At 38.8% G+C, this 23,471-nt stretch overlaps 5 long non-coding RNA genes and 1 pseudogene across 7 annotated transcripts in view; 5 read left to right on the forward strand and 1 right to left on the reverse strand.

The window, feature by feature from the left end:
• The window catches only part of LOC126600960 (uncharacterized), a 66,206-nt gene extending 47,318 nt beyond the window's left edge, over window positions 1-18,888 (forward strand). Inside the window, exon 2 of the long non-coding RNA XR_007615645.1 lies at window positions 18,368-18,888. This is a non-coding gene — a long non-coding RNA (uncharacterized LOC126600960). The remainder of the gene's footprint in view (window positions 1-18,367) is intronic.
• LOC126600955 (uncharacterized) lies at window positions 7,700-10,332 on the forward strand. Of its 3 annotated transcripts, none has more exons than XR_007615633.1 (4): window positions 7,700-8,224; window positions 8,607-8,858; window positions 9,834-9,933; window positions 10,233-10,332. It is a non-coding gene; the product is annotated as an uncharacterized LOC126600955 (long non-coding RNA). The 3 variants fall into 3 exon arrangements; XR_007615634.1 differs by lacking the exon at window positions 10,233-10,332 and adding an exon at window positions 9,978-10,115; XR_007615635.1 differs by lacking the exon at window positions 9,834-9,933 and having other exon boundaries at window positions 7,701-8,224.
• On the reverse strand, window positions 9,275-11,153 carry LOC126600950 (cytochrome P450 736A117-like; annotated as a pseudogene).
• LOC126600956 (uncharacterized) lies at window positions 14,393-17,755 on the forward strand. Its single transcript, XR_007615636.1, has 3 exons — window positions 14,393-14,804; window positions 15,459-15,522; window positions 16,234-17,755. It is a non-coding gene; the product is annotated as an uncharacterized LOC126600956 (long non-coding RNA).
• Window positions 18,889-19,600: 712 nt separating the features above from the next.
• On the forward strand, window positions 19,601-21,562 carry LOC126600959 (uncharacterized). Its single transcript, XR_007615644.1, has 2 exons — window positions 19,601-20,720; window positions 20,831-21,562. It is a non-coding gene; the product is annotated as an uncharacterized LOC126600959 (long non-coding RNA).
• Window positions 21,563-22,034: 472 nt separating this feature from the next.
• Window positions 22,035-23,099, forward strand: LOC126600953 (uncharacterized). The gene is made up of 3 exons (XR_007615632.1): window positions 22,035-22,535; window positions 22,658-22,772; window positions 22,958-23,099. It is a non-coding gene; the product is annotated as an uncharacterized LOC126600953 (long non-coding RNA).
• The last annotated feature ends 372 nt before the right edge of the window (window positions 23,100-23,471 follow it).

Genomic DNA, 23,471 nt, shown 5'->3' on the forward strand with positions numbered 1-23,471 from the left:
CTCCTAGCATTCACAAATAATCAAAAACCCTCAAGCTTGACAACTCAACTAGGGGAGCATTTATGCCCAACAAGAGTTATAGTCACCAACAAAGTCTTATTGCAAGCCAACAACAACTTCAGTGCATGACATACGAAGATCAAGCTATTCAGCCCTCTTGCATCTGCTTCAGACATTTCCTCTCTGTAACAATGCAAACACTATAACTCGTAGAAAGCTTCACATTCTCTTGATCAAGACAGTGTAAAGCAAAACCAATTTATGGTGCCAACAAAAGCTTCATTAATGGAGAGCAACTACAATTCTCAAAAGCTTCACACACTCTTGATCAAGACAGTGTGAAGTAAAACCAATTTATGGTGCCAACAAGAGCTTCATCAAAGGAGTTCAACCACAATTCTCAAAAGCTCACACACTATTGATCAAGACAGTGTGAAGCAAAACCAATTTATGGTGCCAACAAGAGCTTTATCAATGGACGGCAACCACAATTCTCAAAAGCTTCACACACTCTTGATTAAGACAGTGTGAAGCAAAACCAATTTATGGTGCCAATAAAAGCTTCATCAAAGGAGTTCAACCACAATTCTCAAAAGCTTCACATTATCTTAATCAAGATAGTATGAAGCAAAATCAATTCGTGGTACCAACAAAGCTTCACCACAAAAGATTCACCAACAAATGCTTCATCAATGGAGGACAACTACAAATTCTCAAAAGCTTCACATTATCTTAATCAAGGTAATGTGAAGCAAAATCAATTCATGGTACCCAACAAAAACTTTAACTCCAAAGCTTCACCAACAAAAGCTTCATCAATGGAGGACAACTACAAATTCTCAAAAGCTTCACACTATCTTGATCAAGATAGTGTGAAGCAAAATCAATTCATGGTACCCAACACAAGCTTCAACTCCAAAGCTTCACCTACAAAGCTTCAACTCCAAAGCTTCACCTACAAAAGTTTCACCCACAATAGCTTCACCTACAAAAGCTTCACCCATAAAAGCTTCACCAACAAAAGCTTCACTCACAAAAGCTTCACCCACCACAAAAGTTTAACCTACAAAAGCTTCACCCATAAAAGCTTCACCCACCAAAAAAGCTTCACCAACAAAAGCTTCACCCACAAAAGCTTCACCCACCACAAAAGCTTCACCCACAAAAGCTTCACCCACCACAAAAGCTTCACCCACCACAAAAGCTTCACCCACAAAAGCTTCACCCACCACAAAAGCTTCACCTACAAAAGCTTCACCTACAAAAGCTTCACCCATAAAAGCTTCACCCACAAAAGCTTCCCCCACCATAAAAGCTTCACCCACTTAGAATGGAAATGCCTCATTCGTCAACTCCCTCGACCGGAGACTTGGGGGACTCTTACCATATGATACTGCACCTTGATACTCGGAAGTCTCACGACCACTCAGTGACTTGGATTTTTCAAGTCTCCAAATGAGAAGGTTTCCTCACTTAGGAAATTAAGGGAGCACTATCTCAACCTACATGCTTCACTCACAAAGCTTCAACATACAAGCTTCAACAAAACGAAAAATTCAAAGAACTTAGTGAAGAAAGCCTTGGTGTATTTAACACAATACGTTGAAATGAAGCAAAGCTTGTTTATTGATATCTCCGATAAGTTACAAATATGTACATATACATGAATCAAAATAAACAAACAAGAGGGAGTATTCAGAAAGGTTACTCAGAAGAAGTCTCAGCAGTCGGCAGAGCACCAAAAAGAGAAGGCACCAAAGGGTGATTATTCGGAGCCTCAATACTAGGCAGAATCCTAGAAGGAGGAGGCACTGAAGGTTGATCATTTGGAGCTTCATTACGTGGTACAGCCCCAGAAGACGAAGGTAATAGATGCCTTTAGAACAAACCCACAAACCTCTGATGATCAAGTAAAATCTGACCATCAGATTCCTGCAGCTGGTCGAGCTTCCTTTTCATGTTTGTAGCATAGTCATGTGCGAGCCTGTACAACTGTTTATTCTTATGCTTGAGCCCTCTGATCTCCTGTTTGAGACTTATCACTTCAGCCGCCAATGATTCAACTTGGCGGGTTCGAGCAAATAGGTGTTGGGCCATATTAGACACAGAACCTGCACACTGAACACTGAGAGCCAGAGAATCCTTAACAGCCAACTCATCAGATCGTTTGGAAAGTAGTCTGTTATCTTTGGGAGTAAGAAGGTTCCTGGCCATCACCGCAGCGGTCATATCATTCTTTATCACAGAGTCCCCAACGATAAGAGGACTAGTAGGGGATAAGAATGATGTGACCCATATGTTGTCTTGAGAAGGCATGGCTGCCTCTTCACCAAAGTTTAAGTCAAAACAATGGTCAGATAGGCCAGACATTCTTAGAAATGATGAAGAAGAAATGAGGTGCAATAAATCTCTGAAGTAAGGGAAAAATTCCTACAAGCAATGAATGTACTTCTTGCACACAATTGGTGCCCTTATAAAAGAAAGAGCAACAGGGCCGTTGGTTAAAAAATCGAAGAGGCACCACTCTCCAGATTACGAAGAGGCATCACTTTCCACACGGAACATCAGCTCCTCGTGTACCACATATAACTTTGCCAAAGATCTCTGACAAAGGTTAGACACATAAATTTTGAAGGTCCAGCTACCCTACTATTACCCACAAGGGTAAAGGAACAACACTACTGCTTGGTAACTAGAAAGTCCCAATGTGTGTCAACCTCCTTGCTCCGTGGCAAGGCAGACTGGCAAAAATGCCCAACCTTTACTCACATTCCAGAAAACACTCCCAACAAGATTGCTTGCTCAAAAATCGAAGAGGCATCGCTCTCGAATCTCGAGAGCCAGACTCCTAATAGGATTACGTGCTCAAAAATCGAAGAGGCACCGCCCTCCGAATCTCGAGAGCCAAACTCCCAACAGGATTACTTTCTCAAAAATCGAAGAGACACTGCTCTCCGAACCTCAAGAGTTAGACTCCCAACAAGATTGCTTTCTCAAAAATCGAAAAGGCACCGCTTTCCGAATCTCGAGAGCCAGACTCTCAACAGGATTACGTGCTTAAAAATCGAAGAGGCACCGCCTTCCGAATCTCGAGAGCCAGACTTCTAACAGGATTACTTTCTCAAAAATCGAAGAGACACTGCTCTCCGAATCTCAAGAGTCAGACTCCCAACAGGATCGCTTTCTCAAAAATTGAAAAGGCACCATTCTCTGAATCTCGAGAACCAGATCCCCGACAAGATTGCTTGTTCGAAAATCGAAGAGACACCACTCTCCGAACTTAAAGAGCCAGATTTCCTTTGATAAAGCTTGTCTGCAATCTTCACACGCAACATCAGCTTTCCAGATACCACCGACCACTTTTTCAAAGTGCTCTGACAAAGTTAAAACACGTGAAACTTGCAGCTCCCACTACATTGCTATGACCAAGAAGGGTAAAGGAATATCACTACTACTTGTTATTAGGGAAACTCCTATATACGTCAACCTCCATCCTCCACAGCCAGGCAGACCTGCAAATAAAAAAAATGCTCAACTTTTCTTCACATCCGAGAGGGCACTCTCAGCAGAGTCTCTAGAAATACTCAGTTCTTTTCCTCTCGATAACACCTCTGCAAACAAGCCACACCAGAGCAAGAGTATTTCATATCATCATGGTTAAAAGCAAGAGTATCCCATATCATGATTTTTCCCTGTCTTTTCCTTTGACCTTGTTCTTACTTACAAGACAAGGAGAAAGAGAACAATCAGTCAGCACTTGGAATCAAGCTTCCTGTTAGGAACTGGCTGCTTGGAACCCCTTGCCTGATTACTTGCCTGGCATTACTCTCGAGTACTCATCTTCAACATCTTATGCTTCCAGAAAAGATACCATATCTGTCTGAGGAATATATAGGGCAAGTAAGAAGGATACAAGGAAGCATGTGGAGACAAGCGTAACAGAACACGTGCCGATACATCCACTACTTTGTCAATAGAAAAAGTATCCCATATCATCAGGATCGAACGTACTCTAGATTTGATGGACTTGTTTTGACCCTCAAATTCTTGAGTCAGCCTTATACTCTGGAGGAAACCAGAAAACCCTCAAGCCCAGTTCAAGAATAAGCTTGTGGAAAGATCCCATATCATCTCTTATCCATTTGCTTCTCCTTATAATTGTTGCTGTTTACGACACAAGGTGAAGGAAAACAATCAACCGGAAGCTGAAGTCGAACCTCCGATCCAGGTTGCTTGCTTGGAAGTTTAATTGCTTACCTTGTCTGTTACCTCCTTCAGCAAATCTCCTAGCTCGGCGACTTGGGGGGACTCTTACTATAGGGTTTTGTATCACACCTGACCAAGCCCGAAACTACAAGTAAGCTTCAAGTGAAATTGATACATTACCTTGTTCATCTTCATCGGTTAAAGATACCACCCCTGGATTGAGGAAAAGTACTTCCAGAGAAGATGCCACATCTACGTATGAGACAGATAAGGCAAGTGAAAATGATACCACACTTCGGTACTTATAAGTTTTGTGATTACTTAATGGCTTGGATCTTGCAAGTCCCCAACGGAGGAGCTTCCTTCACTTGGGAACTTAGGGGAGCACTGTTTGTACCATACTTGACCAATCCCAAAACTACTGAGCACCGGTCAATGTTATACCGTCAAGGACCCAGAAGAGTTTCCCTCAAACCGGGAGGCCAATCACAGCGTGACATGTGTTAACATTAGAAGCCAATCATAGCGCGACATGTGTCAACATCACAAGCTAATCACAACACGACACGTGTCAATGTCAGAATGAAACTAGAAACTCTCTTCTATAAATAGAGATCATTCTCTCACAATATTTCCTAATGTCATTTGTACTAAATCACTCACTAGTACTCATTAAAGGAGAGCTTGAACCTATGTACTTATGTAAACCCTTCACAATTAATTAGAACTCCTCTACTCTGTAGACGTAGCCAATCTGGGTGAACCACGTACATCTTGTGTTTGCTTCCCTGTCTTTATCATTTACATACTTATCCACACTAGTGACCGGAGCAATCTAACGAATGTCACAAACTTAACATTTTCTGTTGTACCAAAGTCCTCACTGATTTTGTGCATCAACAACATCAATTAAGTTTTTCATCCTTTGGTGATGTGTTATCGAATATGTAGCCGTATGCTAATGCAAAATATCAGGTGACACGTTTACATTTTGACGGTTGGGACCACATGATGTGACACGTTTACCTTTTGACGGTTGGGACCACATGATGTGTTATCAAAGATATTTCAGAACATCAACAAAATCTTCCTGGTTCACCATGGTCAAGATTAGGCCTGCAGATTCTTGTCAGATAAAGAAACAAACACTAATTTAACTTTTTATTTTTGTTTTCATCAAGAGATTAGTTAGCTACTCTAACAGTTTTACCTTCTCGGGATAAAAAGATGGTAACTATAGCATTACTCTTCAAAGATCAAAGTAATGCTAATACCGTAGTTTGATGAACAAAAAACCATTCGAAGGTGTATATGGTTACACCAATGCGAACTCATACCTTTCATAGTAGTTCAAGTAGTAGGTACCTTTGGTTCTAATTTAAGAACAAACATGTTGATGCACAAAATCAGTGGGGACTTTGGTACGACAGAAAGTGTGAAGTTTGTGACCTTCACTAGATTGCTCCGGTCACTAGAGTGGATAAGTATGTAAATGGATAGAGACAGGGAAGCAAACACAAGATGTACGTGGTTCACCCAGATTGGCTACGTCCACGGAGTAGAGGAGTTCTCATTAATTGTGAAGGGTTTACACAAGTACATAGGTTCAAGCTCTCCTTTAGTGAGTACTAGTGAATGATTTAGTACAAATGACATTAGAAATATTGTGGGAGAATGATCTCCTTTTATAAAAGAGAGTTTCTAGCTTTGTTCTGACATTGACACGTGTCGTGTTGTGATTGGCTTCTGATGTTGACACACGTCGCGCTATGATTGGCTTCTGATGTCAACACGTGTCGTGCTGTGATTGGCCTCCTGGTTGGAGGGAAACTATTTTGGGTCCTTGACGGTATAACGTTGACCGGTGCTTGGTAGTTTCGGGATTGGTCAAGTATGGTACAAACAAAACACATAACACAAAATATTCTGTGGTTAAGTGAATTTTAGAAACTTTCCTTGTCCAACATCGGAAAGTTGATAGATATTACATGTGCTTATAAGAAGTTGAAATACGTAATCTTCATATCACCAATTGCTTTTATGGTCAATCATCAACTTCCATTATCTACAAGTTTTAAGCATAGTTAACTAAGCATAAGCATTGATTTCTTCTTCTTTACTTTTTATTTTTGGACCTATGTTTCTTTGACTTTTACGGTACACGAAATCAAATCCTAACCATGTCTAAATTATCTTCCTTATGTGATCGTAAACACGAATTTTCTGCAAGCAATAACACAAGAATATGTGTACAAAGTAATAAATTAGATTTATGAATTTGTAAGTTTAGGGTCACAATATCTGTTTACAAAACTTGAATCCTCTAATTCGATCTCCGAAGATGTAAAGCATGTGTGTTGTTGATCCAAGAGTTGCGATGACTTGATCTTGAATGAATGGATGTCGCGAGGTTTTGGCTCTTGGCAATGGAGGAACCGGCACGTGGAGGGATGTTTGGTGGTTCTTCACAAGTGTGGCAAAGAATAGAGAGCTTTCTGAAGCTTCAAAGTGTTTGGGAATTTGGGGGTTTGGTAGATTCAGAGCTTCAGCGTCTGGGTGTGAGATTTCTGGCCCCTTCTTTATTTTGGAGCCTCGTATTTATAGGCACTCCAAATCTTGCCAACGGATGGATTTGGCTTTGTTTACGAGCTTGATTAATTGACTAAAGAACCAAGACTTGATTTGTGGCTTGGTTTGTGATTTGACTCCACCAATTAATATTTGATTTAATTTAAATTAAAATCAAATAACTCTGTTTCGCCAAGCTTTGACATGTGTCCCTCTTGATGACTCATTCGGTTTTAATGAGTCACATGTCACGTCTAAAATTTGTGAGACACATGGTTCATGCCACATAAGCCCGACATGTCAAATTTAATATGTTCACCAAAATTTCAATTTTTACAATGATGATGCAGCTATCTTTTCCAAGTGGTACATCTATGGCAGCAGTTTTAGACAAATTGTAACGACCCGTCCCCAAAAATTATGATTTTTATAATTTTAATACGTGAAATTATGAAAAATGCACTTCGAGGCATATACGTTGACTTATGTTGACCGCCTTGTCGCTACAAACGCATGGGCGCGAACTGACCGTAATTTAGAGTTATAACAAATGAGATATTAACGTTTAAGTCAGGGGCATTTTAGTAAATTAATTATTTTCTAGAAAGCTCTAGATTTTTGGAGCAAAATCTGGAAAGCCACATGTGTGGCCTAAATTAAAGGAAAAAAAAAGATAAGCGGTGGAGATGGAAGATAAAGGAGAGAAAGGAGGGAGAAGTGAAGGCCAATCGAGAGAGGAGAGAGAAGGGAGTGACCTATGGGAGGGGAGAGAAATGAGGGAAAGGAGAGAAGGGGAAGGGGAGAAGAACCGGATCGCTCTCTTTGACCCGGTTTATCCTTACGACCTGATCCTATTCTTATGCATAATTTCGACGAAAATTCATCGATTTTTCCGACAATTCGCAGCCACCCACCACTTGGGAACAAATCCCCGACCTCCCCTCTCCCATATTCACCTAAAAATCAAAGTTATTGGTGAGGCAATCCGTCAATCCACCACGAATAGACTCCCCTCAACCTCATAAACAAAGCCAATGCATTGGTTGAGGCGTCGGAGCTTGTTTGGAGTTGAATAAAAAACCACCCATTTATAGGGTTCCGACGGGTTTTAGTGAATTTGGGTTTTTTCCTGGTCAAATTGGCCTTGGTTGCAGGTATGAAAGTTGTTCCTCTCATCGAGATCTTCTTTCCTATAAAATTTGAGAATTTTTGGAGTTGTTGATTTTTCCGGCGAGTCGGGGTGGCCGATCGCCACGCGCAGTGGGGCATGAGGAAAAAACCCGAGGTTCCTTGACGTGCTGAATCTAAATCCGTCATCCGCCATCTGCTTTCCAAAATCATAACATTTTAGTAGAGTTTTACTAAAAGGTTCCTAATTGTTTTTAGGCGCGTTGGCGGGAAATGATCACATTCTCGATAGTTCAAGCGGCTTTCGGGCAATGGAAAACTTGTGAGTGGACCCCTTCTTAACCTATATATTTTTATAAATATTTACCTAGCATGCATGGCATATTTCATGATTTGAATATGATTTATATTATGCCTTTATAGATTTCTATATTTATGATTTAAGAGAAATTAAGAATTAATTAAATTACTTTTACGAACATTTATGATTTTATCAAAATTACATTTACGAATGGTTATGAATTATTGAATTTGCATATATGGACCTCTATGGTTTTTGAATACAAATTATATTACGCGTTTACGAATATGAGATTTCATGGATTTATGAATATGGTTTGTCATGGATTTATGAGATGAGGTTTAAGCATTTGAGCTTCGATGTTTGATACGAGTTTTGAGATATGTTTTCGGTACTTACCTAGTGGATTATCATACTGCACATCCGCACACCACGGGTGCTGTCTATGGCCATAGAACACAAATGATGGAGGAGTGAGATATGATATATTATATACCCCAGCTTCACGGGGCCGCAAGCGGTGTCGAATAGCTTCACTAGCGACGGCTAGTGTAGGTGTGGATGTTAGCTTCACCTACGAGTGATGGACATGTTATTCAGCTTCACATACGGATGATGGACAAGTTATTCAGCTTCACCTTCGGGTAATGGACAGGTATTGCCTTCGGGTGACTATGATACCCCTAGTTGAGAACTTCACATATACGATTTACAGATGTTTTACGAATGTTTTACTGGGCATGCTAGGGTTTTTCAATAAACCTATATGTAGTATATTATATATGTTTTCAAAATAGGCGGTTATTATGTTCATAACGAAAATGGTTTTCCTATTAGTAGTATTATTATAAACTTTGGTCCATTCACCTTTATTTGGTTTTGCTCCCCCTTAGGAGTTAGGATTGATGCACATGATCCCGGCGTCAGGACACTTCTGCATATGTATTTTCGAGTTTTAAAATGGCTTCGTCACCCTCGGATGTCGGCCAACACGTGCCTTCCCTGATATTTGGGGATATCGGGGTTGGGGCGTGTCACAAATGATTTGATCAACTGTTTCAATACAGGATATAGGCTATAGCCTCAATCTTTCAAAATAAATATGGAATAGCAACAGATCTGAGAGGATCTTTTTTATGTGCGGTTACACCAGTAGATTCAGTCATGTCTAAATCCTCCCCACTTGCTCCACCAGGCAACGCCCAGTCGAACTTGTGCACTATATTTGCCAAGGCTATCTCATTGACAGCCATGGCAAACTGAATTCCCGGACAGACCCTCCTACCAGCACCAAATGGAATTAACTGAAAGGCATTCCCTTTATAATCTATCTCACTATTCAAGAACCTTGCTGGCTCAAACTCATCTGGTTTTTCATATAGTTTGGGATCTCTTCCAATCTGCCATGCATTGATCATAACGTGTGTCTTGGCATTAATTTTGTAACCACCTATTTCCACATCTTGGGCTGCAATCCTGGGCACTAGTAATGGAACTGGTGGATGTAAGCGAAGAGTCTCCTTCATCACCGCCTTCAAGTAGTGCATTTCAATCAAATCATCTTCTGTTATGTGTTCTCCCTTTCGAACTATTTCTCTTAACTCTTTCTGCTACTTTTTCATGACCCTAGGATGCCTTAAAAGCTCAGTCATTGCCCACTCTAGGACTGTATATGTGGTATCAGTGCCAGCAGCAAACATATCCGGCAACAGTTAATATTATTGATTAAGGTATTTGAAAAACATATTCTTACATAGCGGACGAATTGTGTTAGTTTTAATGGAAAAATAGCAGCGGGAGCATGACAGCTTATCCGATTTGATTTACTATTTATCTTGTAACACTGATTTAACACTGATGCTTTGGCTTTTCAGCTGTTTATTTATCTAATATATGTACTAATCAGTCTATTTAATAGCTTTCTAACAGAAACACAGAGAGAGAGAGAGAGAGATGATTACCAAGATGAGAGCCTTAATAGTAACTGTCTCAATAGGAAAACCTGCCAAGTTTTCTTTCTGAATTGCAGGCAAAACATCGACAAAATCATGTTGGTCATCATCTCCACTCTTTGAACTTTGATCCATATGCTCTTGGACCACTTTATCTAAAAAGTCATCAAACTTCTTAGCCACCTTGTCAAACTTGGCTTCCAAACTGTTGACACGGCTCAACCAAGAAAGCCATGGGATATAGTCCCCAATGCTAGTAGTTCCCAATAACTCAGTGAACTCCCTCAAAAGTCCCTCAAACTTCATCCCACCTTCACCACTGTACTTCCTCCCCAGAGCGACTCTACATACAACATCATTAGTAAGCCTTGCAAACATTTCGCTTAAATTCAAAACTGATGGTGATGACTTCATTATGTTGCTGATCATGGTTTTGGTTTCCTCTTCTCTGACAAAGTGAAAAGAGCGAACCCTTTTGTTGCTCAAAAGATTTATGACACATATGCTTTTGACCTGCCTCCAATACTCACCATAAGGAGCAGATGCAACGTCTTTGTAGTTGTAGAGAAGATTCTCAAGGTTGGTGGACTTGGGTCGGTCAGAAAATGCGAGGTCATGGGTTTTCATGATCTCGTGGGCAGCCTCAGCCGAAGAGACAACAAGAACTGGGACACTTCCAAAGTGGAGGAGCATGAGAGGGCCATGACGTTGAGATAAGGCTTGAAGCGAGCGATGAGGGATCAAGCCTAGTTGGTGAAAGTTTCCAATGACAGGGATCTTCGGTGGAGAAGGTGGTGTTGGGGTTTTGTTGGTGGTTATAGCGGAGGAGTATCGTCTGTATAGGAAGATAAGGGAAATGGCCAGTAGTGTGATGGCCAAAGGTTGCAAAAAGGAGGTTTCATTCTCCAGCATCATAGTCTTATTATTTAGGATAAGAAAATTTATGGCCAGCGCTGTGGGTGTGTTTGCTGCGCTTGTGTGTTTATATAAAGGTATAGATCATCCATGATTTCTCAAGCTTACATATGCATCAAAGAGTGCTGAAGTAACATAACGACCACACAAAACTTATTATTTTTACAACAAAATGTAAAAAAACTAATCAATCCAGCTAATTGCTCGAAACTTATATATTTGCAAGTTTCCAAATTGGTAAAACTAAAAAGCTCTTTGGTTCATGGGTGGCCATGAGTTTTTTTCTTGTGCGGTTGTTTTTCTGTTTTGGCCTGTAAGCATAGTTATTGTCCAACTCCAAAGCGACTGCAAACCCTTGCTCAAAATATTGCCAGAAGGAGGATGTAACCACTACATAAATAATCACACCTGCTACTTAGTATTACGGTTTAGTGGTACGTATTCCTCTTACTTGTAAGTGAAATGTTTTAGGTTTGATTCTCGCCAAAGACGAACTTGAACCACATTATTATGGGCGACCACATTATTATGGCTAGCCCAGTGTGAGATTTAACTCACTCCCCCCACTCTCTTAGTGTAGATACTATTTCATGTAAATACAAATTGTTGTCTGTTAGCGCATCCGTTTTCTTGCTTGCTAGTGCTTTCTGTAAAGACGGAAAATATGTGAAGGGCACGTTATAATGATGGTCCATTATAAGAGGAGCAGACCCAAAAGTTTTAGGAAAACTAACAAAAAGTCCAAAAAAAAAAACCTTTAGTTTTAATGAAAAATGACAAATAAAGGTGTAGTGAATAGTACCAAGAAAAGGTAAAAATGTGGTTTTTCGTTAAAAATAAACAGTACCAGAAGTGTTTCGTTAAAACTTTCTAAATTTTTTGGAGCTTTATTTGAATTTTGAATAGATAATTAGAGCCAATAGGAGCTACATAAGAGTTGGTGGACTCTGAGTTTGTTTCTTTTGTTTATCCTAGCAAAGATCATACCCTCTATGTGTGAGAAATATAATTTTTTTTTTCTCAAATATATTTATTTTATTTTTTTTATGATAGGAGTTCTAGCAGACATCAAGAAAAAAAAGTGTCGGCAATTAAGGAGAGAGGGAGAGAGAGGGAGAGAGAATGAGTTTAGAAGGTAGTGATAGAGAGACATGGATGTGAAGTTTTTTTTTTTTTAAAAAAAAAACAAAAACGTTGTTTGTACGAAATTACTTTAATGCCCTTTTTTTCTTTTCTAACATTTTTTTAGTTATGTATTAAAAGTTATAATTGTAATTTCATTGGTTTTTAGTTGACAAATTGAGTTCTATTAAAGTTTAGATTTATATGTGTTAGAACATCTCCAAATGATATGTCAAAATATCCACATAAGTTATAACAGTAAAAAAAAAAAAAAAAACCACTAATAATTTCCAATTGAAATGTCAAATCATACGTGGCATGACATAAATTAACAGCAAAAGTTTGCTGTTAAATTTGACAACAGCTTCAAATGTTTTGTAATTAATTATTAAACAGTTCTATTGATTTTTTATTAGTTTAATCATTTATTATAATAAATGTTGATTGTTGAACGTGCAATCTGTTCATATCCCGCTTTCTTTTTTGTTAATCAACAATGGAGTTGCGATATTGAACGAAGGGCTCCTGGGATTGCTTCTGAAGCTATGGAGAGGCAAAACAGAGATCTGAAATTTGGAAACAAAAATGAAATGAAAAAAGATTTAATTAATTGGTAAAGAAAATTGATGAATGTTTATGGAATATGTGTGTACAGAAATGGATGAGAAACCTTGGAGTGGAGACAATTCATCTCTGATCACACAGGAATAAAAAGGATAAATCTTCTTTCCATCTTAGAAAGAAAGAGAGCTCAGTGTTCGAACTGACGATATTTTGTTGTGTTTGGGTTTATATAGACGTTTGCTTGGTGAAAGAAAAAGGGATCCCAAACACAACAGAAACTAAGAAAATAAATAATGTAATAAAATAATAATTTAATATAATATATCGGGTGGAGAACATAACATTAAAATATATCAAACTGTCACGTAGGCTGCTTTTGCTCCGCCGGGAAATGTTCAGTCAAATTTGTGCAAAAGATTTGCGAACACAAACTCTTTGGGGCCATGGCAAACAAGGATCCAGAACAACCCCTTCTTCTAGCTCCAAAAGGATTAATTCAAAGTCATGCCCCTTGAAATCCACCGAAGAATTCAGAAACCTCTATAGTTTAAACTCCTCTAGCTCATCCCACAATGAGGGGTCTCTTCCAATTGTACAAGCATTGATTATGACCATCGTTCTTGCTGCTATTGTTAGAATATGAGTATGATTGTTAGTGCTAGAAATCGGCTATAATGTTTCAAATTGGTATGAAAATGTCTTGTTGAAGACTTTAAAGTTGTTCTAATCAGCCTGGGACTGAAACTTTAAGTAAATGCTAATACTTAGAACTAATAGTTGGATTGGAATTGTATGTCAATTTCCTACATTATTTTCAATATGAAAATCACAAGGTTTGTTTCCATATAAACAGTGATCTTTGCTCTCACAAAACATATGCTCAATATCAAAATAAGACCGGTTGTTAGTTTGAGTATTTTTGGTTTTGCGCGAGAGGATGAGGTGAGCACTATTTTGTAATTTTTGCTATTGCTACCAAACGAATGATGGCTACATGTTGAATTCAATTTGATAGAATTGAACTATTGAGTTTGTATGACTACTAATTTTTCTCCTGTGCGTTTGATTTTTAAGTACGTGAGCTATTGTTGTTGCCAATTACCCGTGGCTTTATGTGGGTCTGATCGGTGAAATCTATGTGAAGACATTAATAAGATGAGTGTTTGTCTAAGAGATATTAACGTTCGTAATTTTTCTTTTTGGGAATTTGTGTCGATAACTGTATCCATGATTTTGGTTTGACAAGTCTGTAATAATGACGATTTACATCGATGAATCTACAATGATGGATGGTCCATGGGAATTTGGAGTGATGGCAATCTGCATTGACATTTGATGGTGATCTTTCTGTTTCAACTCATGGAATTTGTTGTAGCCACTGAAATTTTTATCTTGAGACTAGTTGGATTTAGTATAGAAAGTTAAAGGCCTTTCCATTTGAAATCTTTAACTGTAACAACCCGTCCCAGAATTTACGGAACGGAAAGTCTTTCTGGTAATTTCACACTCAAGGGAGATATTTTTCGTATTGTTTTGTCTTTTATGGAATTGGGTGGTGAGCGACGTGGGGCCTACCCTTGAGTTTTTGTCCCCCGGTCTCTTTCTTTTCTCCTCTCCCTTCCCCGTGACTCACCCTCTCACTCTCGGACCTCTTTCCCTCAACTCTCACCCTTTATCTTTGCAACCCCCTTCCTCGAGCCACCTACTCCGGCGAGTTCCTCTGGCAACTCCCACCACCATCTGGACCTCCCCACCACGACATCTGACAACTGAGGCTCATCCTTCTCTTTCTTCCTCACTACACAGTGGCATTGCCACTATTCAAGAGTTCTCCAGTGAATCCTCGCCTTCTTTGACAACGGTGAGTTTTGAAAACCCTCCCAAACTTCCTAGAGTTTTTATTAGAGCATGATTAAGATGTTTTTAAGTGGTTTGAGTGATGTGGAACGCAACTATACTCGGGAAAACTACTACCCAGATTCCTGTAAAGATCGAAGGTTTGCAAGTGTTTCCCAACCATCTTTTGGCCAAGGTTGGCCACGATATAGGTATATTTCGATTCCTTATTTTCTAGGCTTCAATTGGGTATTTTGGATTGCATGATTTGGTTACATTTTGAGCTCGATCAGAGTTCGAGAAATTCCTGCTGAAATCTGGCCTTCTTCTTCGCTAGGGTTCAGTGACCCACGAGTGTAACGAGCCAGACCCAACCTGAGGTAGCCCAGCCCTAACTAAACCGGGCCAAACCTTTGGGCCTTATTATCTGATCCAATAAAAAAAAACTAAGCCCAAGCTCTAAACCCACTACCCAGCCCAAACCTTGGGCCTTTGTGACCAAGCCCAAATTAGTATCAAACCCAACCCAGGTTCAACCCAATAACCTAACCCTTAGGCCATGTAATCAGGCCAAACCCAAAGCCCAATCTACTACCTATTAACTATAACTCTTTGGCCCAATAACCTTAACCCAAATCCATAACCCAATAATTGGCCCGACCCAATAACCCATATTCAACCCGACCTGCTAACCCGTTGACTTCTGGTTAACTTTGACCGTTGACCAATCAACGTTGACTTTTTTAGGTTTCGGTCGGGACCCTTCCTAGGCTAATTTCAACGTCTTGAATCCGTTTATGACGTCCATTTTTTGAAATTCAATCGTTATGGTAGAGTTTTATTAATTGGTACCTTTATGTGTTTAGGTGCAATTGTTTATGACGTTTCTGTCCTCTCTTGTTTGCATAGCTCTTCAACGGTGAAGTACCTGTTAGTGGACCCCTTCTAAATTACATATTCTACTATTAGAAATGCATACATGAAAAACATGATTTAATGGTTATGTTTTATGAAATGTTTATGAGTGAAATAGATTTACACTTTATGAGATATCATGCTTCACTGATAATATTTTGGAATACCATACTTTATCAATTTTTACGTTTAGTATATATGATGGATGATTATATACTATGAAGATGTTTTAAGATATGATGTTTAAGCTATTAAGCTCCATAGAGATATATACATATACTTTGGAAGATTATGTTCAATGATTTTTGTGCTTATCTAGTGGTCACTGTTTTGCCTACGAGCGATGATACTTATATATGGCTTCGGCCGTGCATAGGTTGGTGGCTTTGGCTGGAAGATACTTATATTGGCTTCAGCACGGGAGATGTAGTGCCCACGGGCGGAAGGTCTTGCCTATGGGCGTATGTTCTGCCCACTGGCGTATGATCTACCTACGGGCGAATGACCTGCCTTTGGGCGATACGGATACTACTATTTAGCACACTATATACGATATATGTTTGATTGAAAGGTTTTATGACATGCTAGGGTTCTCGGAAAACCTATTACATACTATACTATGGAGTTTTTATAAACTTTGGAGGTTAGTATGTTGTTGAATAACTGTTTTAGTATTACTTATATATCAACTTGGCTCACTCATGTTTTGTTTTGCGCCTCCTCAAGACTTAGATTCGAGGTGTACAATCTCGGCGTCAAGGCACTCCAGCATCAGCATCTTCGAGTCCTCTTGGTGTAGGACCCATTCCTTTATTCTTTCAATTTTATATTATTTCCTTTCTAGTCTCTCGGTTTAGTTGTATGCTCTGAACACGTTCCTTAATTGCATATTCATTCTCTTTAAATTTATAATATTTTATTTATATTCATTGTTCTCATGCATCTTATTATGCATTCGTCACCTTCAGGTGTCAGCCAGCACATACCTACCCTGGTGTTTTGAAGATATCAGGGTCGGGCGTGTCATTAACCATAGCTTATTAAACATTTAATCTTTTCATCTTCAAATCCCCAAGTAAGTAAACACATTCATGTATCCAATTTGCAGCCAAAATTGTAATTTAACTATTATGCTAGAAATAAGAACAGATTTTTGGTTCAACCATCGTATCAGCTGGTCTCTAAAGTTTTAAGAAAAAAAATACATTAACTAACTAGCACTTTAATTGAAATTATCATTCACAATTTAGCCAAATCCATGAGATAACGTGCAGCTGCCTTTAGAATTTGACAAACACACCACCATGGATCGAAACAATGAGTTATGTTGATGCACAAAATCAGTAAAGACTTTGGAACAACGTAAAGTGTCAAGTTTGTAACCTTTGCTCAGTTACTCTGGTCACCAGTGAGGATAAATATGTAAAGAGATAGAGATAGTGAAAGGTTTACAAAAATACTTAGGTTCAAGGATAATGATCATTAGTGAGTTTTAATGACTACTTTAAGTACAATAATGATATTAGAGATTCATTGTAGGAGAATGGTCTTCTTTTATAGTTGAGGAGAGTCTCCAGCTTTTATCCGCAGTCGATGTGGGACTCTATGAGCTTTATTTTGACATTAACATGTGTCGTGCTGTGATTGGCCTCCTGGTTGGAGGGAAACTCTTATGCTTCAGCAGGGGTGCCTTAGCATGAACCCCTCAGTAGATCCTTGAAGGTATGAAGTTGACCAGTACTTGGCAATTTTGGGATTTGGATGTAAAACTGCAACAATCTTGAGACAATTTTAATACTCAAGATCAACACACAAATGCAATTGAACCCACCAGCAACAACGACAAGCTAGTAATTGCAGAAATCAACAGTCTTGTGAATACGAAACAAGAAACCCCCAAATCTTAGGGTTACAGATTTCAGAGAATTGTAAATATTGCACAGATCAAACACGTTGAGCAGAAAGAAACGAAAGAGTCAACAAAACCTGATGCTTGAAGGTGATCAAGAACCCAGCAATTCAACCGACGAAAAAACCATCAACAAATCACTGACAATCCAATACGACTAGTAAGCAAAAAACCAATACGCAACCGAAGAAGACGAAAAACTAATGACCGGAGATGTCACCGACTACCGATCACAAACGGAGATGAGTAGTGAAAGCATGAAGGATCGTCAACCGAAGGCGTGAGCCACTCTCGGCGAAGATACCTGACAATAATGTAATTGAGAGCTAAGTAAACAAGAGAGAGAAAGTAGAGAGGGAAAGTTTGCTAAAACTAAAATTCTCTTTCATTCAACTTGTGTAGAATAATTACAATAGTTGGTATTTATACATTAGTAAAACACCTCTCTACTAACTAACTAAGACCACTACCAATAATATATAAACACTTGTCATAATCCTATGCAGTCATAATCTCATCAACTCTATCAACACCCTTTTATAGAAGTTACCATTTTGTATGTAAATTCTCCACCTTTTTCATGTTCTAGTTGTTGGGTTTATTGTAATTTTTATAATGTGGGTTGTTCTTGTTGTTGATATTAACTTACCATTTTGTATGTAAATTCTCCACTTTTTTTTCATGTTGTAATTATTAGGTTTGTTTTATTGTACTGTGATAACCAATTAGCAATTTGCTTGGCGGAAATTCCAGTATTTCATGCAAGAACTAAGCATGTGGAGGTACACTACCATTTCATTAGAGAGAAGGTCTTGCAAGAAGAGATTAAGATGAGACAGATCAATACAGATGATCAAATTGCAGACTTGTTCACTAAAGGTTTGAGTACCTGCAGGTTTGAAAAGTTTCGTCGTCAACTCAGCATGGAGAAAAGAATGAGCTGGTGTTGAGGGGGAGTGTTGAAAGTACAACACCAGCCCAATAATTAAGGTCCAGCCCATTTGGAATCATGAATGAGAAAATGCTAGAAAACTCTAGCAAAGAAGGTAGCAAGTTGGAAAAGCCTAAGTCCACCGCCTTAGGCTTAAGAAAATCTAGAAAAATGGTTTGTATGTAGAAAAGCCTAGAACCATCTCAAATGTATGGCTATTATGATATGCCCATGTCGGTGGGGAATTGGATTCGGCAAAACACCACCTATAAATAGGTGTGTGATGTTGTGAAAGCAATCAACAATTAAGAAGTAATCAAGCAAGTAGGCAACCAAGTGAGAGTGAGAAGCAAGAGTAGTCTTGTAGGAGTGTGAGTGATCTAGAGTGTGTCTCTAGAAAGTGAGTGAGTGTCATTGCTTCTAAAGTTGTGTCCTTGTAAGTGTTGTAATATTTTGTGTGTGTAATACAAGTAATTTGTTTACTTGTGTTGTCTCTACAATGCTTTTGTTAGAGTTGTGTACTCTAAGTTTTTCCTCAACATTTCCCCCTCTTTAGTGTTTCTTTTATTGTTTTGCTTTTCAATCTACGGGGTATTAGAGATTCCAACTGGGGACTTCTTCCAACGTTGGGAAGAGAAATACCAATCGACCAAGAGCTAGGCGGTTCTGCTGGCTTTGGTTTTGAGTTTTACCCTCTAAAATTTAAAAAAGGTATACCATTATTGTTACTGCAGGTACCGCGCAATCATCTGCACTCAAAACCTAACCCTACGATCCCTACCTAGATTACCTTCCCCACTCTACTCCAATCCATGAGATAACAAAGCTGTCATTTTCCTGTTGTCATGTTCTCATGAACATATGATTAAACTTGACTTTTCGGCAAAATGCGCGGGCCATGGATAACAAACCCTTCTAGGAAATACCCTGAGTTAAAATTCCCAAAGCAAAACACATAAAATTCCGAAAAAAAACCAATTCAAGAAACTTACATTCACATCCATAATATTTAGCACTGCATGTTGTGCTATGTTATTTTGGCAATAGCAAAAGACAACGCTAACATGATAGGCAACGGTAGTAGGCTTAGAGCCTTAGACATGAAATACGAAGGCCATTACACTTACATAGACAATTATGAATATGGAATAGCTATAGCTTTGAGAGGATACACTGGATTCAGTCATGTCTAAACCCTGCCCGCTTGCTCCACCGGGCAATGCCCAATTGAACTTGTGCACGATATTGGCCGATGCAATCTCAGTAACAGATATTGCAAACTGAATTCCCGGGCAGAGGACCATTTGTATATTAGGAATAGGAAAATGGTCACAAGCGTGAAGGAAAAAGGTTGTAAAAAGTCAGAGGTTTCATTTAGTCTAGCATTTGTAGGAGATATCTTAGTATCTTATTCTTCTTCCTGTATCTCTACTAGGAAACTTACAGAAATTGTCTGTGTTTGTTGTTCGAATAAAGTAAAGGTGGTAGAGTGCGTATGTTATCACAGCCTTGTAAATGTGTAGGTTGTAGCTTTCATTGATTTTCTTGACCACATTACTTTAGTCTAAAGTAGGAGGAGAAATTGCACTGTACAAATGTGCAGTGTTTGGGTCCGAATTTCACTTTATTTACGAGACTACCACTAGCCTGACTTCACTTTATTTACAAAAGTGCCACTGAGTCTCTCTGCCATTGCTTTGGCGGTTGGGTTAGTTCATTTGGGCTATGTTTGCTGCGTTACCTTAATTGTTGATGAGACCGGCCCTTTGGGTGTTCAAATGATGGGAATGCCCATCTAGGGTTAAGATCGGACGACCTGGATTAAAAGTTTGGAGGGTACTTTTGTCATCTTAATTGTTGGGACTGATTGGGATTGATGGTGAGGGGATTGTAAGGCAGACAAGAGGCCATGCTATCTTTGAGATAGAGATAGAGATAGGGATGGGCAAAATATCCATGGGTTTGTGTAACCGCGGTTACCTGTCCATTTAAAGTTCACGGTTACGGTTTTGGGTAACCGTTTAGATGAATAAATGATTATGGGTATAACCGTTTATCCGTAAAATTTAAAAGGGCGTTATGGGTATTACCCTTGGTTATAACGGTATCCATCGGTTATGGGTATTACCTGCAATTATAACGGATATCCATTTACCCATTTAATTTAATATATGTAAAAATTAAAAAAAAAATTAAAAACCCTAAATTTTAAATATTTCCACCAGGCTTAAAGTCTCAAATGTCTCGTCCCCCGCTCATCTCTCCTTCATGGCTGCCCTCTCTCTCATCTCAACCGCTTATCTATCTCTCCTCGCCGCCCTCTCTCTCATCTCTGCCGCCCTCTCTCTCATCTCTCTCTCCTCGGCCCTCAAGGTGCGTTTTACCCTTCTGATTTCATACTTATCTGATTAATTATTGATTTATTTGTTTATGAATGCTTATAAGATGGGATACTAATTCAATTTATACATTTTGTTTTGTAGGCCTCTTTTGGTGACAACGAGTCGATGAGACTTTGTGATTGAACGTGCTAAAGCATTAGTGTTCGAAAGTGTTTAGTTTCGGAATATTTTGGAGCTTTGAATCATCTAGTATTCAAGATAATGACTACCTTTTGTTTTTAGAAGCTTTATTTTGTAAGCATATGGATTATAATTAAAGACTTGCTTGAGTGTAGCCAAGGTTCTAAAAATCGCTAGGCGCTAGTCGGGCGGTGGGCAGGGGCCTAGCGCCTAGGCAGCTAGGCGGGCGCCTAGGTGATCTAGGCGGATTTATGTAAATTTATTATATATGTTGTAAATAAGTGTCTTTTTACACCAATAAAAAATTATACTTGTATGTATAATAAAAGAATGATAAAATGCAAAAATAGAAGTAGAAGAATACAGGAATTATATACATCCAAAAAGTTCAATATTTAAAAAACAGTAAGCATATAATCATAATGAGGAGGATTTGGATGATAAACTAAATTCTTCTTGTTCATGATCCTTGTATTGGATTAGACATAGACTAAATTATTTAACCTTATTGTATCTAGTTTATTTCTTTTCTTTGTATGTATCCCCTAAAAATGCTTCAATTCGTTTCACTATTGGATGAACTTGTAGTAAATCCATCATTTGCAAATTAGATACACCATTTCCATAACTATACCACCATGAAACCAAAAAAGAAAAAATCACACAATTAATAAAAAATATATTAAAAAAAAACCGCCTAGCTCTTTGCCTAGGAGCCGCCTAGGGCCGCCTAGCTTCCAGCTGATTTTTTCAAACGCCTTGCCCAAAATTGGGGTGGGGCTCCACCGCCCAACGCCTAGGCGCCGCCTAGGCCGATTTTTAGAACAGTGGGTGCAGTAGAAAAATATCATTCATAAACTATTATTTCAATTATTGGAATTGTACGAGGACTTAAATGATTAAAATAGGGAAATGCATGCTAAAATGTACCTATAAAGATGTTTAATTGTCAGAAAACGAAAATTATGACGAATTTTTCCTTTGTAATTTTCAAGTTGTTAAAAAAAAAACATATAAACGGGTGAAAAAAAAGGTAAATGGGTAAAAAAAAGGATATACGGGTTCAAAAACCGGTAAACGGGTAAACGGTTGTGGTTAAATGAGTACACGTTTATGGTTAAATGAGTACACATTTATAGGTATAATTAACCGTTTATAAACGATTAGAGGTATAGATATAACTATTTATGCAAGGACTCAACGATAAACGGTTATAACTAAATAACCGTGGTTAGCTCTCTGCCACAACCGTTACATAACCGTTGCCCATCCCATAGAGAGAGCGAGGGAGAGAGAGACGAAAACAGAGCGAGGGAGAGAAAGCGATTTCAGGGATTTGCAAATCATTTCCTTTCACACAGAAGCTCTGCAAATTAGTCGGCCCCAGCTCCTCAACACTCATCTCGACTCCCTTCATACTGCGAATCAATTCCTTCGACTTTAGTGGCTTCACACTGCGATGGCAACTGCAACATAGCTCTCGAATTCTCCCTTTCTCTCTCTCTCTCTCTCTCTCTCTCTCTCTCTCTCTCTCTCTCTCTCTCTCGCAGTTGCTCCGCTTCTTCTTATCAAGCTTCAATTCGTCATAAGTTTGCCATACAACAATGAAATCGAGCAAGGTTTCGTCGATTTCGGTCAACTTGGGCTACCCCCAACGTCCGGTAAGGTATCAATCTCTTCCTATCCTCACGAATGTAGCTTCTCTGGTTTTCGCTTTGATTTTTATGGAAGGTATGAGATTTCTTTAATTTTTTGCTTGCTTTATGATTTTTTTGTGGATTGGACCAGCTGGGGGCTATGGGTTTCTTGAAGCTCAAAAGCTTCGGATTTTATGGAACAAATGGGTCTCAGAGAAGCAGATTACACTGCAGTGGCAGCGTAGGACCTGGTGGGCCCGGATTTGGTATTGTTCTTACCTCTGTTTCTTCAAAATTTTAATTTCTTTTATATGTAATTTCTGTGCTTGCTGTTGAAATGAATATTCTGGTGGAAACTGTTGTTTTATATGAATTGGGGTTTTCACTAAATTAATAAAGATCAAATCTTTGTGGTTCTTTGTTGTTTATCTCAACCTTGCTTCACCCGCAGCCGGTTGAAGATGATGTGGTCCTGATCGTCGGTCACTTCCGCGACAGTTCCGAACGACGGATTCGGTTCCCAAGCTCTGACGATTCTGTCTTTGGCAAGGAGAATTCAGGAAGAGTGGAAGATCCTGGAGAAAGATTTGCCAGGCAAGTTCTTCCGTTTTTTATTTTGAATTTCCTTTTAAATAACTGTTTTGAATTAATTGTAGTGAAGTTTTCCCATACTTAGCCTATTCATTTTTATCAAATATTTTGCACTGACTATTTCATGATACTGACTGCTGTAATTAATTTGGTTTTGTACTGAAAGTTGGAGTTGAGAATATATGGAATATAGTTGTTGGATTGGTGTTTGTACTATAGAAACTTAGATGTGCTTACCCCTTTTTCATTGACATCCACGGATACAATATTTGTTAGAGCTTATGAGACAAGAATGGATTGTGTGAGAGCTGTAATTATTGTGGCGGAGGGTACTCCTTACCATGATGGTCTCTTCTTCTTTGATGTTTGTTTCC

Source organism: Malus sylvestris, chromosome 14 (assembly GCF_916048215.2).
Source record: "Malus sylvestris chromosome 14, drMalSylv7.2, whole genome shotgun sequence".
Classification (NCBI taxonomy): Eukaryota; Viridiplantae; Streptophyta; class Magnoliopsida; order Rosales; family Rosaceae; genus Malus; species Malus sylvestris.